At 52.2% G+C, this 18,840-nt stretch overlaps 1 long non-coding RNA gene across 1 annotated transcript; it reads right to left on the reverse strand.

The window, feature by feature from the left end:
• Positions 1 to 13,776: 13,776 nt before the first annotated feature.
• Positions 13,777 to 18,479, reverse strand: LOC123373016. Its single transcript, XR_006580519.1, has 3 exons — positions 16,693 to 18,479; positions 14,984 to 15,116; positions 13,777 to 14,781 (listed from the first exon to the last, which is right to left on the reverse strand). It is a non-coding gene; the product is annotated as an uncharacterized LOC123373016 (long non-coding RNA).
• Positions 18,480 to 18,840: the final 361 nt, after the last annotated feature.

Raw genomic sequence — 18,840 nt, forward strand, 5'->3', positions numbered from 1 at the left:
AACTCAGATGCACTGGCCAGCTAGACAGGAAAAGCCCCCCGAACTTTTGAATTTCATTTTCTGTTTGGCCAGCGTGGCAAGCTGATCAGCACAGGTGACCATGCAGAGCTCATCAGCAAAGGTGACCATGGAGTCCCAGAATCGCAAAAGAGCCCCAGCATGAACTGAATGGGAGGTACTGCATCTGATCGCTGTATGGGGAGACGAATCCATGCTATCCAAACTCTGTTCCAAAAGACGAAATGCCAGAATATTTGAAAAAATCTCCAAGGTCATGAAGGACAGAGGTTATAACAGGGACCCACAGCAGTGCCACGTGAAGCCTACCAAAGAACCAGAGAGAGGCAAATGGCCACTCCGGGTCAGAGCCCCTGACATGCTGCTTCTATGATGAGCTGCCTGCCATTCTAGGGGGTGCCACTACATCTACCTCACCTCTGTGCTTCCCTCCTCCCCCACCCCTCCCAGGCTACACTGGCAGTTATCCCCCCATTTGTGTGATGAATTAATAAAGAATGCATGAATTTGAAACAACAATGACTTTATTGCCTCTGCAAGCGGAGATCAAAGGGGGGAGGGGAGGGCATTTGGCTTACAGGAAAGTAAAGTGAACCAAGGGGGCGGGTTTTCATGAAGGAGAAACAAACAGAACTTTCACACCATAGCCTGGCCAGTCATGAAACTAGTTTTCAAAGCTTCTCTGATGCACAGTGTGCCCTGCTGTGCTCTTCTAACTGCCCTGGTGTCTGGCTGCATGTAATCAGCGGCCAGGCAATTTGCCTCAACCTCCCACTCCGCCATAAACGTCTCCCCCTTACTCTCACAGGTATTGTGGTGCACACAGCAAGCAGTAATAACAATGGGAATATTGGTTTCACTGAGGTCTAACCGAGTCAGTAAACTGCACCAGCGAGCTTTTAAACGTCCAAAGGCACATTTCTACCACCATTATGCACTTGCTCAGCCTATAGTTGGACAGCTCCTTACTACTGTCCAGGCTTCCTAAGCCATGGGAGCAAGGAGTAGGCTGGGGTAGGTGCGACCGCATGGTGCTGCCGACTGGGAGCATGGGCGGCAGGTTATATATTTGTGTGGGGCCTGGGCCCCAGCAATATTCAGGGCTGGGCGCCCTGCTCCAGCAATAGTTGGAGCTGGGTCTCTTCCCGCCCCCCCACCCGGTCCTGCCTGGATCGGCCCCGGCCACCGCAGGTCTCCCCCCGCCGCCGCGACCCTGCCTGGAGCAGGTCCCAGCCCCCGCCTGCCACCCCCCCTCCGCGTGTTCCCCCCCCTCCGCCGCGTTGTGTTGCGTCCCTGCCTGACAGAACGCAGCGCGCCTCTCCCCTGCCTGCTGCCCGGAGGGCTCCCAGCAGATTTGCTGTCTGCTGCCGCAGGGTCCTAGTGCCTGCCCTCCGCCAGTACTGGCAAGGCAGGCTGCCCTTACCCTGAGCCTCTCCAACCCCAAACCCTCAGCCCCAGCCAGAGCCCTCATTCCCCCCGCACCCTAATCCTCAGCCCCAGCCCTGAGCACCCCCACATCATGAACCCCTCATCCCCCTGCACCCTAATCCTCAGCCCCAGCCAGAGCCCTCATCCCCCTGCACCCTAATCCTCAGCCCCAGCCCTGAGCACCCCCACATCATGAACCCCTCATCCCCCTGAACCCTAATCCTCAGCCCCAGCCAGAGCCCTCATCCCCCTGCACCCTAATCCTCAGCCCCAGCCAGAGCCCTCATCCCCCCGCACCCTAATCCTCTGCCCCAGCCCTGAGCGCCCCCACATCATGAACCCCTCATCCACAGCCCTCACCCACAGCCCAACCCTCTTCCCTAGCCCTGAGCCCCCTCGCATCATGAACCCCTCATCCACAGCCCTCACCCCACAGCCCAACCCTCTGCCCCAGCCCAGAGCCTGCACCCAGCACCCTTCCTGCACCCTAATCCCCAGCCCAGGATCTGCACCCCAGACCTCCCCCGCCGAGCCCCCTCCCAGAGCCTTAGGCAGGTGGGGGCGGAGTTGGGGGGGGGCGGAGTTGGGGGCGGGTTCTGGGCCCCACCAAAATTTTTACAAACTTGCCACCCATGACTGGGAGAGCAGCCTGAGGCAGAAGCCTCCAGCTGCCATGATATTCCAGGCAGGACTGAATCTCCATTAGACGAAACTTAAAGAAGAGAATGACCTGGAGTCATTCCCATTTTTGTCCCGGCGCCCCCGACCGACCCCACTGAGGCCGGTCAGGAGCACCCATGTCTGCCCAGGTGCCCTTGCCCTACCTAACCGAGGTTGTCCAGGAGCACATACGGGACGATGACAACGGCTAGCAGTCGTATTGCACCATCTGCCGTCCGCAAGGCAAGGCAAGGGGATGCTGCTGTGTAGCACAGCTGTACCGTGTCTGCCAGAAGCACCTGGAGACATATGGTGACAGTGAGCTGAGCGGGCTCCATGCTTGCCGTGGTATGTTGTCTGCACAGGTAACCCAGGAAAAAAGGTGAGAAATTATTTTTTTGCCATTGCTTTCATGGAGGGAGGGAGGGAGGGAGGAGGCCTTACGACATGTACCCAGACCCACCTGCAACAATGTTTTTGCCCCATCAGGCATTGGGAGCGCAACCTAGAATTCCAATGGGCAGTGGAGACTGCAGGAACTGTGGGATAGCTACCACAGTGCAACGCTCTGAAAGTCAACGCTAGCCTCGGTACTGTGGATGCACACCGCCGACTTAATGCGCTTAGTGGGGACACACACAATCGACTGTATCAAATCGATTTCTAAAAATCAACTTCTATTAAATCGACCTAATTTTGTAGTGTAGACACTGCGGACATGGGAGTGATGGAGCAATCTAGATCATGGTCGGGAAGCACTGGGTGCATATGGGGGGGCTAGAGGGGAGAGAGAGAAGAGACGGGGGTTTTGCATGGAGATATGGGGAGAAGTGTAACTGTGAGGAGGGCTAGTAGTAAGAGTGGTGATATGTGGAGAGCATAGGGGTTAGCAGGACTCCGTGAAGAAGCATAGAGATGAGAATACATGAGCTATCCACATCATCTATCAATGTTTTTAATGTAGAAATCCCACCAAACAAAAAAAACATTGTTAATAACCAGTTAAAGTTACCACCACTACAAACATTAAAAAGCCATGAAATCCCTAATTGAGTCCTCACCCAACTCTTGCAGCCTGCAACCATGATTTCACCTTCGGATCACACTACCACACCAATATTCACAACCCACATGCCTCCTACTTCCACCCAAAACATGCAACCTTTACTTTGAGCATAAACATCACCCATAGGTGCTGGAACTAGGGGTGCTGCGGGTGCTGCTGCACCTCCTGGCTTGAAGTGGATTCCATCATAAACAGGGTTTATAGTTTGATTCAACTGTTTTCAGCACTCCCACTATACAAATTGTTCCAGTTCTCCTGACATCACCTGGTAAGAAAAAAAAAAGGCAACACCATACTTCCTAACTACAGCATCTAAATTGCATTACTACAGATATTACAGGCAATACGTTCCCAATTTGCAATAATGATTATCACAATTCCCACCATTCACAATCCTCCAGTACAGCACACTTTTAACCATCATCTAAAAACCTACACCATCCATTCTCTACTTCAAGACAACACCAGTTCATCAGTCTGAACAATTGCATCCTTTTCTAACCACTCCACATGGTTAGTCTATGGTTACACATTCTGTGTGGGGGTGAAGGGAGGAGGCATGTGGGTTGTGGGTGAGGTAATGTGGAGAAGGTGAAATCATAGTTGTTGATTGCAGGGGTTAGAGGAGGGCTAAACTAGCAATGTCATGGCTTTTTATGGTTATGTCGGAGCTATGTTTATTTGAAGAACCCTAACTGGTTTTTAACAATGTTTTTGGTTGGAATAAATATTAAGAGACAACAAAAGTAAAGTTAGTGACTGTGGCAAACATAACACAAGCATAAATAATTATGTTAAAAATCCTTTGCATGTTTTTATTTGCTTGTACTGTGTTAGTGAAGCCAACATCTGAGGTTTTTTCCTCTTCCCATCTAGCTTCTCATTTTCATATGAAATCATAATGCTGTATTTATGCCATCACACTCCGTTGCCCAGGAAATGCCGGTGATATAATATGCAGTATTAAAGGCAAAGAGTCCTGTGGCACCTTATAGACTAACAAACGTATTGGAGCATGAGCTTTCATGGGTGAATACCCACTTCGTCGGATGCAAGTGGGTATTCACCCACGAAAACTCATGCTCCAATACGTCTGTTAGTCTATAAGGTGCCACAGGACTCTTTGCCGCTTTTACAGATCCAGACTAACACGGCTACCCCTCTGATACATGCAGTATTATGACAGGGCAGAATCAAGGGGGAGGAGCAGATGGCTTGAGAGAGTGAAATCAGCATTTAAATAGTGAATATCATCCATACCTAGCAAAAGTAGCGAAGGAAATTATTTTTTAAGTGTGTAAATTTCTGATATAAACATTAAGAAAAATTTAAAACAATCCCCCTTCCCCCACTTTGTTCCTCTTATTTGTATTAAGTAAATTTAGGACAAAATTTTCAAAAGTGTCTGACTTTGAGTGCATCAGTGTGTGAGTATTCAACTTGTGACATTTAAGGGTCTCAGACTGAATACCAAAAACCATAGTGTCTAAAATCAATGGCCACTTTTGAAAATGTTGACCTCGGAGTACACAATTGTTGCTGAATTTGTAACACTGGAAACTATCCAGATGATAACCGTACCATGGGTGGCTGCAGCACTAGCTTTCTCATGCTACTGCCGTCAATACGCTGCAATCTCGAATTGGTGGCACTATTTCACGAGTTAAGTGCAGGATTGATTTAGGCATACGCCACAGAAGAGACTTGTTTTGAGATCCCCAATTCCTGTTCTTGGCAAGATACAAACTGTCCAGATATTCTTTTCTGGCAGCCAGATTAATACTTGTCACCAGACAGTCTAGTTTGGAAGCTTGCACCCTGGGAAATCATAAGGCTCTAATTGAGAGGGTCTCTCTGCTTATTGAACACTTAGCATCTCTGCCAAGATTGCCCAAAAAGATGTCAGTTATGACAGACACCTATCCACTTTGAATTAGCTGAAGTCCACCAGCTCATTCACACAAGCCTTGAGTTTAAACTGCCTTAAGATGACACATTTTGGTTACTTTCAACCTATGTCCAGTATGAACTAGTGAGCTAGGTCCAGATCCTGAAAGGTGAGAGGATTTGAACAGGGGTCTTTCTCCCCATTGGGCAAAGGAGGAAATTAAACTGGGGACTCCCAGATCCTAGCTGAGTGCTCTAACCCAGTGGTTCTCAAAGCCGGTCCACCGCTTCCTGTAGCCCCCATTGGCCTGGAGTGGCGAACCGCAGCTAGCAGGAGCCGCGATCGGCTGAATCTGCGGACGCGGCAGGTAAACAAACTGGCCCGGCCCGCCAGGGGCTTTCCCCTAACAAGCGGCGGACTGGCTTTGAGAACCACTGCTCTAACCATTTGGTAATAGGGTATAAGGGAAGCAGTAATTCCTCTGGCTGGATTTTGTATGGGGCCTAATCTGGTAGACAATGCCCCACTTATCTTCACCTGCTGGAGCTTAGACACCTAGAGTGGGGCATTGTGGGTATCCCCAATAACAGAAACTTGGTGCCAGGGAGACCCTCATGGCAAAAATGTAGGTGCCTGTGTTGTCAGGTGGCAGCAAAGAAGGGGTTTGGAGGCTCTCAGTGGCACCTAAACTTTGGATTTAGACACCTACAGTGGGAGTTAGGTGTCTACATTCTTTTGTGTATCTGGGCCATAGAGATTAGAAATGACCCTCTTTAAGGGCCTGACACAAAGTCCATTCAAGTTAATAGGAATGTTCCTACTGACTTTAATGGGCTCTGGATCAAGCCCTGAGAACCTAATCTTACAATGCACTGAGAACTGCCTGCATGCAAGGCCTTGAGTACTGTCAGCTCACCACTGGCTTTAAGGGAGCTAAGGTTTCTCAGGACTTTACAGGAGGTGCTCAGCAACCTGCAGGACTGGTTCTAAAATATTCATCATTTGAACATGTCTTTGATTTCACTGGGACCACAATCATGATGCTGGTCACTTTCCAGTACCAAAGAGCATTTGAAAAAGCAGTGAGGAAGTGTTTTCACTTGTGGTGGGGTCGGTGGGTGGGTGATAGACAGAGAGACACACACAGCCCAGAATGTTTCTCCAGAAAAAGGAGCTCTTTGCTTTGGTCAAGCAGTGTCATAGGAGGGGTAATAGTTTTACTCCAGGCCTCCATAATATATTAGAGCATGAACTGATCTTATTAGATTGTTTAAAAACTCACTCTCCTCATCAGTGCCAATTCAGTGGACTGAAGTCACAAAAGAGTCTGGGCACTTGCTGGAAAGGGTTTTTAAATTGGAGCATTGCGCATCAACACTGTAATACCAGGAACCAGCTGTGCTTTGGTGCCTGGGAATGTGGGAGGTAAGAGTGGAGAGGCACTGGGGCTTCCTGTATCCTGTCCCCTTCCCTACCAGATCGGGTTATACTGTGTTACTTGTGAATGACCCAAGTGAAGATTGAGGGTTGTCAACACCTAGCCGAACAGTGACCTGGGACAAACTCAGGTGTGAAAGTAAAACTGAGCTCTTACTGGTAAGGGGGCTGGTTCTGCACACACACACACACACACACACACACACACGGAAGGGGCAGGACCTCGGGTGGAAGGGGTGGGGCCGGGGGTCAGCGTCCCCCAGCCATCCCATCCACGCTGCCTGGCCCACACCGCCCAGGGTTCCAGCAGCGATTTAAAGAGCCTGGCACCCCTTTTAAATTGCCAGCCCTATGGCAGCTGCTCCTTTTGCCCCCCCTCCCCCGTCGGCAGCCCGAGGGGGTGGGGAGGAAAGGGGCAACAACGTTGTATCGAGAGCTGCTACCCCAAGTTTCCCCCTCAAAAGTGAGGCCTCCATAGCGAAAGAGGCCACAGTGTTGCGGAAAAGGCCTTTTGATGCTTGGCTGCTGGGTCCCTGGAAGTGATGGTCCATCATCTTACTGCCACTACCACCAACCACTGCTGATCTTGTGGCTGAAAATACTGGGCGGCTCACTCTGTCCACCCAAGCAGTGCCATTGAGGCAGACATGCCAACTCTCGCAACTTTAACATGAGAGGTGCAATGATCTCACAACAGAACTCAGCCCTGACTGAAAAACAAAACAAAAGCAAAACTGACATTTGAGAGTTCTAGCACGAGATCATGAGTGAGGCTTAATTTTACTTAGAAATTGCTACCAGCCCCTGGTGGCTGGGACTCCCTGCTGTCAGCCTGGGAAGTGGGAGAGAGGACCCCACTGCAGCCCCTCCAGGCCTAGGGAGGGTGAAGAACAGTAAGAGCTGAGAGCAGAGGTGAGGCTGGGAGGGCTGAACTATGGCCCACTGCAGGGGAGCTGAAGTAAGGAGGGTGAGGGCCCATGGGGTGGGGGTGAGGGGCTGAAATGATGGAGTGGGGATGATGTGGGAAGGGGGACTGAATTGAGGGAGGTTGGGTGGCAACAGCACTGACGAAGGGACTGAGGGACAGGATTAATTGTTGGGTAGGAAAGTGGCAGATGTGGGGGTGAGAGCTCCTGCAGCAGGGGCCAAAATACCCTAATCCAGTACATGTGGGAGAGAGGGCAACACTAATTGTCACAGGCACACACCCTGGGGATGGGCAGGTGGGAATTAAAAAAATCAAGAAACTGACCTAAAAACACCACACTGTCGTTTTTTAAAAGAATCTCATGATTTTGAGGGTCCGACTCCTTATTTCCGATGGCTTGAAGTTGTTAGAGGGGAAACACTTTCACTTCTAGCTGTAGGTTCCAGCCACCCACCTGTCACAGTGTGGGGGGGGGGCACACTGGGGGGTGACTCAGGCAGTTAACAGCAGTGGAAGGTGTTGTGACTCATAGGGAAAGTGACAAGGTCTTTTGGGGACAAACATTTCAGGCGTGGGGAGCGTGGCGGGAGGAAGAGAGGGCGGCCCCGGGGGGGACCCCACTAAAGGGTGCTACGTGCTTAAGTTCAATGTTAGTTCCTCTCCAGCAGGCCCTGGGAACCAGGGGGAGGGACACAGAGGCTGGCTGGGGGCTTAGATCTCACACCTGCGTTCAGCCAAGGGCACCCTATTAAAAAGTCACGGCTACAGCGCAGGCAGGCGCTGCACAGACGCTCTGGGTGTAACCCAAGGCCGGGCCCTCGGGCTCCTCTTAACCCCGTTGCCTGGCGAGCAGCGTCCCGCCGCGGGAGCAGGAGGCCCCGAGGGCCGTGCAGAGCGGGGGGTGAGGGGCGGCTCGCTGGGCCAAGGCAGCGGCCCCCACCACCCGCCTTCACGCCCCTGCCTCGGGCGGGCCGCGGGGGCGGCGGCGGCTGAAGGGGGCGCGCCCGGCACACGGCAGCAGCTCGGGCAGCAGGAGCCGGGGCGGGTCACGTGCCGCAGCAGCAGCAGCTGGCAGCGGAGCGCGAGCTGCGCGCCCCTGCCCCGGGGAGAGCCGAGCCGGGCCGGGGCGGGGGCGGCTGCTCGCGTTGCACTCAGGCCGCGGCGCGGGGCCGCAGGAGGCCTGGCGGGGCAGCGCTTCCCCCCCCCCCACGGGGGCAGCTGAGCGCCCGAGAGCCGCGGGGGGGGAGGTGTTACCCAGCCGCCAGAGCCACCGCGGGGAGGGGCCGAGCTTCTGCGGCAGCAGCCCGGGCAGCCCACGGCTTGGGGCTGCCGCTGTTACCCGCGTGACTGCGCCCGTCTCCGGATCAAAGGGACGCGCGCCGCAAGCTGATCCCCGCGGCGGCCGCTGCCCCGGCCCCTGCCTGCCCCCAGCACGGGGACTCAAGTGCAGCCGGCTCCGAGGTTCATTTTTCCAGCCGCGATTCACTGCGGCGGGGAACGTGCTCCCCGGGTCTGTCGCCGAAATGAGGGGCTGCCCCGCGAGAGCCGGCCGCCCGTGGTGGTGGTTAAACAGGGGCGGGGGGGGGGGCACGGAAAAGATCCCATTCCCTCCCCCCACACACACTTTCTGCATTGAAATACGCGGCGCCGGGGGAGCTTTCTGCAGGGCCGCGGGGAGAACGCAGCGAGCGCTTGCTTAATAAAACAAACAACCGGGGCTGTCCTCCCTTGACAGGGCCAGTTGGCATGTGTGTGACAGCTGCACACGGCAGGCAGTGGCAGGGGATTATCACACACACACGCCTTTGCGTGGCAGGAAGGAGCGAAGCAAAGTGCCTGTGCTGCAGGCTCCGGCAGGGAGAGACGGTAAGGTTTGTAATGCAGTCAGCAGCCAGGAGGGGACGGGAGAGCAGGTGAAGCTGCTTTCGCAGCCGATCGCTGCAGTTTGAAGCCTTGCCGCTGACCCGAGGGCTCCCATTACATTACACTCTGCAAATACACATGGCCTGTACCCGCGGGTGGCAAGGCCGCTCCAGCGGCGCATCCGGAGACACCCCCCCCCACACCCCTTTTGCTCTCTTGCGTCCCGGAGTGTAATGTATCAGGCTCGCCAATATCCACCCCGCTGGGCTAGGACCCCTCGCTCCTCAGCCACCCACCCCAGCGCACACAGGCAGAGCGTGCTCTGTCATTTGCAGCCGGCTGAGCACGAGTTCCGCAGCCACCATCCGGTGGCTGCTACTCCGTGCCAGGCGGTTGGGGTGGGGAAGTGGCTCCTGCAGTTTCCCTTCCCTTCCCCCGGGCGGCTTGCTTGCACATCTGCGTCTGGCAGAAGATCTGTGCGGTGTCGGGCGGGCGGGGGTGGGGGGGGGAGGCGGCGAGACGCCATTTGCATCCACAGACACTCTCGGCTCAGAATAGGCTGGGGGCGCAGCTGAAGCGAAAGGCGGAAAGCGGGCGGGTTTCCTTTCTGCAGCTCGGAGCGAGGCAGGGCTGCGACCCGGGAGAGGTCCCCTGGTTTCCCTGTGCGCGTGTGCGGTCGGTTTTTGCTGCCTGATCGCTTGTTCTGTGCAGAAACTTGCGTGCTCCAGATGGGGTCTGAAGGGCAGAATTAAGAGGCACGTTTGGGGGAGAGGCCTTTAAATCCTGTTCTGAGTTTGCAATCGGACTTTGTATTCCGGGGGCTCCGTTCTGTCTTCACTTACACACCTCTGCAGCCTAGGGCAGAATTTGACCTTGGCTATTATTAATGGTACTGATGGATCATTCTCAAAGGCATGGGTTCAAATAAGCCTTTTCTTGCACATAATTTGTTAGTTAACCCCCCCATGATCTGTGTAAATCCCGCCGCTCTCAGGCTTGCAGCCAGCGTGTGAGCGCCCAGCTCATTTTCCAGCCATGAAACAAACACCTCCCTCCCCCCAAGCGATAGCAAATAACTTCGTAGCACAAATGAAACTGCTTGCCATTAATGCGCTTAACTGTATTGCTGAGGACGAACACGCCGGGTGCATTATGGAAGAAGCCTACTTGAAGGGGCAGCAGAGGGGGGAAGCCTTAAGCGTTGCGTTTGCCTGCGAGGCATGTTGTGACCGGGAAAAGTGAATTCGGAATAGGAGGAGAGAACGCTGCTGAAGTATCTGCGCTAGCGTCGCCCGCTTACAGCCATTCCTTCACGTGTATTTCAAACACCCTTGTTGACATTTTGTATTTCAGCCGGGCAGCGTAGAGATCAGTGACGAATACTGCAAAAAATGCTTTGTCAGTGGAGGAAAGCAATGGTTTGTCTCGGGTATTCAACATATCACTAACCATGTGTTTGTGGAAAAAATGGAGTCATCGCCGGACTGTTTCCTCTGGGCATATTTGTTTGTGCTCGCTCCCTTTTCTAGAAAGGCCACTTCTGTTTAATTGTTCTTTCGTGTTGGGACTCCTGGGTTCATCACCGGCACATGCAGGTTATATTGCAATTCTCCTCCCCACGTATTGTTTTATCTTATGTGGTTATAAACCTCACATCCAAGGTGGGTTTTTTTAATAATGCAAGACCCCAGTGACCGTGGCTTATCATTTTAATAGAACAGTGTGTGTGTGTTTGCGTACGCACCCTTCTCGCATATGCCTGAGGTTACAGCCTCTGACTAAACAATATTTAAGTGCCAGGCAGCTATGCTCTGGCATTCTTAAATACGGCTGCACATTAATATGCAAGAACGCAAAGCTAGGTATTTGCTCTCTACTGCAGGGATTAATTCAGTCTCCTCTTTCGTCAGTGCATTGCTTCTCTTACGTGTGGAGTTTCCAGTATGTTGTCCGTAGTTTCAGCTTTCTTGACTCTGTGTTACAACAAAAAACGTGATGACCTCGTCTTCTCCGTTTGTTCTCGAGGAACCAGAAACCATGATTAAGTAGAGTTATATTTCTTCAGTGCATTAATTTAAAAACAGTCGAACTTAAAGATGGACATCTACAGGGCTATGAATTGAAGAAAAAACTGGGAGTACTGGGACCCAACATAAAGTTTAATATGCAGCGAGACGTGTAAGGAGCCTGGCTAATGTACAGTACTTAGGGGGTTTTATCATGAGCACACACCTCACTTAACAGATTGCTTTATTATTTAGAGTGATTATTCGTGTTATTTAAACACCGATGAATGCATGGATCATGACTGTGCGATTTGCATTCCTAAAAACAATTAAATCAATGGGGAGTACGGCTTAAAAATCGAGGTGGCCCAATGTAATGCTGTTTGACCATAAACAGTCGCCTCCTTTAGCAATAAACCACGAAGTGGCTGTGAAGTACCGCCATTCTCGTTGAAAAGAAAGTTTTCATCGGTGCCCCCAGTATAAGTCACTTTTGCCCTTAACAATGAGGTGTCAGGATAAGGTTAGTGAGAGGAGTAAGCAGCCTTTTGTAATCCTTCATACAGGGATTGTTAACTGCATTTGCCAAAATGATAAAAAGAAAAAGGTGTTTTAATGACTGCCTGAATAATATGTGAGTGTCTTTGGTCTAAAGCAAAACAATTAGATTAGATTCAGACCCGCTGTTAGGTTTTAAATACTAAGGCTTGAGTTTAGAGGTGCGAGGGAGATGCACTCATTTTTTTAATGTGTCTTGATGAAAAACTAAGGTAGTGTAGCTAGTGTTTAGAGTAGGGGATGGAGAGTCAGGATTGTTATGTTACTTCCATCTCTGCCATAGACTCGCTGTGAATCCCAGCTAATCGCTGATTCGCTCCATATCTCCCTCTCCTCTTTTGTAAAACGGGAGTAATAATAAACGAGTGTTGGGGTTGTGGGGCTAATTATTTAATTCATGTTTGTAAAGGGCTTTGGGGCTGGCTATGACCATGCAATATATTACTAACTATAGCACTGCATCTCTTTTTATTACTGTTATTAGTACCGATGCGCATGAGGCAAGAAAAGGGCTTTAAAAAAGCAAAGCATTTGCCAATAAGGGGAGGAGTTTCTGTTCATTACTTTGCTTTTCTCAGGAGGCAAACCACGCGTGTTGCACGTTGCGTATCAATCTTCTGTCTTGCCATTTCAATTCGAACTAATTTTCATTAAGGAAGGAGGGAAGCTATTTCTTCTTCTCCCTCGTAAGTGATCACCCTGCCGTCAAGGCCCTGAACTCAAGCCTCCTCTGGTGAGAGTTCTTCCTAATTACACGGGCTTTTCCAACAGGGGGCGTGTAAACCCAGCAGCCTCTTGACTGCAGTTTCGCCTTCGCTACACTAAATAGCGTTCTGGCAGCGTTTTCACTTATAAACCTCCACCAGGAAGGGGATCGAGGATAATTACTCTGCAATAAAACCTCTCTCGAGTCTAAAATTTGCCACATACGGCCTTGAGCCAGGAGGGGACTTCTTCTGTAAAATCTTGGGGGGAATCTGTTGTTCTGCGTAGGCTTGATTCCAGGGAAAACTCACCCCCCCCCAACAAACAAGTATAGGTGGGTTTAGACCCTTTTGCCCCTAGTAAAAATAAACCTGCGGCTTTGTAAGGGGATTACTCCCCGCTGAGATGTACTCCCTGCGATCATAAATGGCTGGATAAATGCTCGGTAAACAGCTTTGTATTCAAAACAAACCAGTTCTTATAGGCGAGATAATGCCGTTTAAAAAGTAGCGAGTGCCCCGCCAGAGGCACCGTTTATCACAGTTCTCAGCGCAGGTTGAATCCAAACAACGGCGTGAGACTGTCTCCACCGCAGGGTAATAAGGGCTGCTTCAGCCATTGGCTCCGCAGGGGAGACACCGTGACAGAGCCGGAGTCCGAGACCATCCGTCTCTCAGGTTCCGGGACAGACCCTGCTCCTATCCAAGTCAATGGCCAAAGCCCCAGGGGCTTGAACGGGAGTAGGATCGCGCTTGTCCGCGGTTCCGGGGAGCCTATTCCTGCCAGCCGCAGGCGTCCCGGTGTCCTCCCGGCCCGACCATTCTGCAAGTTGTGTATCCCAGCCCGGTGTGTCCGCACGGCTGGGACGCTCCGGGAGGAATGGATGGGGCGGGGGGGGGGGGGAAACGCCCGTGAGGAATGACCCCGACCTGTCTCTCGGCTGATGTGACCAGACCTTAGACCCACCCTCAGATATGTCCGGGGGCTCAGCTGCTGCTGCCTCGGGCTGCGCCTCGGGCGCTGCTGGCGTCTCTCCCAGCGCTTCTCGCAGGAGGCACAGCCAGCCAAGGGAGCACGAGGGAGAAAGGATTGGCGGAGCGAGCCGGAGCCAGGAGGCGCTTGGCTTTGAGCGCAGAAGGCATAATCCGCTGTGTGCAGAGTCTGGGTTTAAGTAATGCCGGGAAGGGGCGCGGGGGGGGGGGCGTGTGTCGCAGAGCTGGAGCAGGTCCCGGGGGTGCTGCGTGCTACTCTCCACACCCCTCTGTGAAGAATCTTGTACCTTTGCAGGCGGGAGAGGGCAGAGCGCCCTTGGCACACGTCCTTCTGGCGGGGTAGGGAGCCCGCTGGGCGAGCCGCCCATTGCACGGCCTGGACCCCCCCCCCAGCGCACACCGACTGGCCGGCAGCAGGCAGCTCGAACGGGCCGAGCAGCCGGCTCCGAGGAGCGCGCGGTGGCTCCAAGCACAGGCCCGAGCGACGGTTCCCGGGTTTCCCCCGGCCCTGGGTGCGGCTCGGGAGGAGGCCTCGCGCAGTGCTCCGATAAGTGGCACAGCCGATTGCAAGTGCTCGAGGGACAACAACCCTGTTCCCCGGGTAGTTAAACCGCGCTCGGAGCCGCTCTCATCGCAAACGCCTCTGTGTTTTTCCCGGCACCTTCCAGCCGCTGCCTTGTTAACGGACCTTAGCGAGTGTGTGTTTGGTTTGGATGCCGGGGTGAAGCTCGGCATTGCTACTGCCGCGGAAGGGCGCGAGCTCGCTTGTGCTCCGTAGTCACAGCCTTGCGCTGGGGGCGGTGTGGAGCCGCCCAGCCCCAGGGGGCGCATCCGGCGCGAGCTCTCCCCGAGCTCCCAGGGGCGCAAAGGCAGCGCGGTTAGCGCCGGGGCTACGTTAATGAGGAGCAGTTCGCTACCCTGCGCGCCGGTGCCTAGCGCTATGGCTCCGCCTCCTGCCCCTCCGGATCGCTGCTGGGGCCTGCGGGAGAAGGGAGGGAGCTCCAGGCGCGGGAGCTGCTGTTAGTCTGCCCGGTCCCGGCCCTGGACGCCGCAGTTCCAGACGGTGTCGGCTCTCCGGGCTGTCTCCACGCTGCACAGCCGCGTAAGGGCCGAGCAGAATAGTGCAGAGCTCCGAATCACTTCCGTGTTAATTCCTGGGGGGCTGTTCAGAAAGGGGGGGGGTCCATTTTTTTCTCAGCTGGTCATCACCTTTGTGTACTGTGTGTGGGCAGCTTGAAAACAAAAGTAAAAGTGATCAGTTCCTACTTTAGGAGGCTTAAAGCCCCCCCCCCCCGAAATTTCCTCTAGCCTGGCGAATAGAGTCGCTAAAATGGTGTTTTTTACATCTTCTCCTTTTAACACGCCAAGTGACTGACTGGGAGGAGAGGTGAAACCCTCCCTTTGGGTCTGCACTTCCCCGAAAATCCTAGAAACCTGGCTGTCTGTATAGGCCGAAGTCCCTCTGAACCAGTTCTCTTCTTCCGACCACTCCTGCTTCCCCTCCGTGACAGTCACTGTTATTTATAAAGGACGTTAGAACGTCAGCAAATTCTGCGGCCTTTCTCCTCTGGGAAAAAGCAAAAGCAAAACATTAATTCTGTGTCATGAGTGATAATGAACGAGGATCCCAGAGGTGCTAGTATACTAAATTCATTTCTGCTAAGCCTGGGTTTGTTTACCGATTAGTCCTTGTATATACAACGATCTTCAATAAACATGAAGGGGGACAACTGGGTTACTCTAATAACCTATACCACGAGCCCGATCCTGCTCAGGAGACATCTCCATAAAGTAGTTATTAAAGTAGGTCCGGGTTTTAGGAACGTTTACCCAAGGGGGTAATGTTTACTGGCGCCAGTAATCCCATTGGAGTCAATTAACGGCACATCAGGAATAAGCGTTTGCAGAATTGGGCCCCACGTGTGGATCCGGGCTTCATAGAAAGCACATTCCAATCACTTTTTGTCCAGCGTGCAGAATAGATGCATAATGCATTGTAAATAAAAACAAGCCCTGAAAGGGTATGTATAGCGATCTACGTCAGCCGAAGGGCTATGCTTCAAACGGGTCTGTTTGCTCTGAAAGAAGGAGAATATAACGTAATCAGTTTAATGCGATTTAGTGTTTAGCATCTGTGCCAACATTCCAAGGCATAATTAATAGGGAGGACTGGAGTGGACCGGGAGGGGGCAATACCAGCATGCTTTGCCTCTGGGCCCTCATTGAAACCAACGCTGGGAGGACAGAGTAAAAAAAATGGCCCTGCTACTTTTGCTGCAAAATAGAAGCTGCTTCTTTCTAAACAGCAATTGAGTTGATTTACAGGTAGACGAGAAACGTGCTCTAAGAGCCTCGTGACACTTGCCTCAGCTGGATTCAAGTAATGTATAAAGACCATGAGGAGGCGATCTCCCGAGAAGATCCTAGGATGCGTGGCGTTGCTGTTAACACATGTTTCAATTTTGGATTGAGACTGTCAATTACCCGCTGTGCTGCGAGTCTTAGCCTCAGGCGGACCGGGGAAAGGGGACGGTGTACTTATTAACCTCTAGAGCTTGGCGGAGCAGCGCTTCTAGGCTGTCCTGGGCTTTCTCGCACCTTCTCCGCAAGCCTTTGTAAACGGGGACTGTTTCTGCTTCTTTCTCTGAGCTAGCTGTACTTTGACTTCTCTAGCCCCACTCTGCTGCTCAGGCTGTCCGACGCCAGCGGAACAGCATTCATTCATGTTGTCACCAGAGGACCTTGATTCATTTCACAGCTGTTTACCCTTTCGAAACCGAGATAAATTTTGTTTGCCAAAACAACACCAACGCCAGCACTGAACGGTAGGGGGAGGGGAGATCTATAGGCATCTTTTCCATGCTTCAAAAACGCACTACATTACAAATCCCTCTTGGAATCTAAAGTACAGATTCTTCAGGCGAGAGAGAACTTTTTTTTCCCCCAGATAAAGCTGCAGCAGAATATATGCTGTAAGAGAGTTTTCTAAAGAGTGTTAAACTAAATGGCTGGCCGTCTCGAGCAATTAACATTTAATCTGTTATCTGAAATCCGCAAACATTCAGAGTTTACAGCGGTCAGAAAAGTGAATTCCTTCCTGCACGCACCTTCTCTGCACTGTACGGTAAAAACAAAATACTTACAGCTATTTTAAGACGTAATTTGTTTCTTAGATGCTTAAAGTATCCTAGTTTCTGCATTGCTGCACACCAGCAAGCCTGGACTTTGCCTGCTAGAGAAATCCACTAGAGTGGATATTTGAGACCACTTAGCACAAAGCCTAGGTTTTATATTTGCTTATGTAGCTCTACGTATAATCATCTGAAAAATGTCTGCAGTTTACTCTTCGCCTAACCGGTTGAGGTCACATACTCACAACCTTTGCTGATCTGCAGTGTTTGGACTCTAAGCTTAAAGTTGGACTTGTAGCCAGTACAAGCTAAGTCCTTTGTCACTAACCCAGCTGAGGTATCTCCCACAAGGGCTCCTGTTAGTCTCTCTGGTCTCATTACTTTCCAGCGCTCCCTTAAGATCTAGCGCAGATCCGTACAGCTGTCCTTTATTGTAGCCTGCGCATATTTTTCTCTGTTCACCCGCACCCAGCACCTCTAGCCTCCATGACGATAAACGCATTGTAGGCAGCCTATAAATAATTTCTATTATGTTCATCTGACGGCGCAAGGCGATTAATTTTAATAGCTGTATATTTGCCTGTTTCTCCTAATGCCCTGTAATGAGATGAGAAGCCACCGAATCCCAAATGACTCCATCCTCTTGCAAAAGGCAACGGGGCGTCTGCAGCGCCTCCTAGTGGACCGTTAGGAAGCCCGGGTTGTCCTTATCTTCTCGGTCCCATCTCTCCTGCCATAGCTGCATGTGTCGAGAGCACCTCCCTTGTCTACCAGCAATAGGAGCCATTATGACACTGCACGTTCAACTGTCTGAAGCGCACCACTTGTGGACAAAGATTCGCTCCTTTGTAACCGGGCTGGAGGCTAGTGGTTGCTACTGGCTCGGTTATTCCAGCATCTGTATTAGATCCGGTAGCTCAGACAGTGACTCAGAGCCCTGGCGGGGCTGCCCGGGGGCCGATAAAGGCAGAAGTAAATGTAGCAGATCGATGTCGTTAGGGACAGGAGGGCGGGCGGAGGGGGAAATCGGATCAGAACACGCCCTATTAACCTAAATGTTCTATTATCATTGTGGCCTACGGTCCTTCCCTTCAGTCTGCAGGAAGAGAAGTGGAGGTGGGGGGAGCAGGGGAAGAGACGCGTCAGAAGGTGACTGCTTTGTGGGAACCGGGAAATAAACACGATGCATCTCTCCCAGGCAGCAGCGAGCAATGTGGTCTGTGTGTGTGTGTGTTCGTGTGACAAAGCCTAGCAGCCGTGAGCGATCGCTCTCCTGCCTCAGCCAAGGGGGAGGAGAGGAGAGGAGGATGGAGGAAGTGAGGAGGTTTCTAAATGTAGAGGCATCGTAGCAAGTCCCAGATTAAGGGAGAAAGAGTCCGTCCACTGGTAGGACGATTCTGCTTAACCAGGTGGAACCGTTGCAGCGAGCACCTGTGTCTTTTTCGACAAGGCGTGTACTGATAATTAGAGCAGTTAATTGCATTTCCTTGAAGGTCGTTTGAAGTTACACGCTGGGTTTTCTTCTCATGCTAGCAGACAGTGCATTTGCGGTGTTTAAAATGTAAATCAGAGGGTATCCGCATAAACCCGTGTCATGGGATCGAGGCGTAATGGATTCACGCTGGCTGTGTCTCAGGGATGCACAGTGCAAACGGAGGCGGGCAGCTAGAAACGCACGGGTTTTCTTTTAGGAAACGCAGCGGGTAAAGAAACGAACGTGAAAGGACGGAATCGCGCAGGGGAAAGGAAAAGGGTCATGGCTCCAGAGCAGAGCCAAGAGCTGCGGTTACCCAGCACAGACGCTCATCTTTACGCCAGTGAAGTTTTATCTCTGGCAGAGTCAACACGGGAAGGTTTGGGACTGTTCTGTGGCCGTCACATGACTTGTGCGGACCCCTAAGGGGTAGCGCCCTTGATTATGCGGATAAGAGACCCAGTGCTCAGCCCATGTATTGTGTTTCCAGCTAGCTGCGTACTTCGTGAACTTTGTTCTTTTCGCCATTGTCACTTGTTTCTGCTCAGCTCAGCTCGGGCGATCAGTCGAGGTCCCAGGCCACTTTGTGGACCTACCTCGCTGGGATTTAGCACCGTAGCGAATGGAGGGGGGCTCAAGGGACACCCCCGCAACGGAACGGCGTTATTTTGCTGCAGAGGCCCATA

This window comes from Mauremys mutica, chromosome 1 (assembly GCF_020497125.1).
Source record: "Mauremys mutica isolate MM-2020 ecotype Southern chromosome 1, ASM2049712v1, whole genome shotgun sequence".
Taxonomy (NCBI): Eukaryota; Metazoa; Chordata; order Testudines; family Geoemydidae; genus Mauremys; species Mauremys mutica.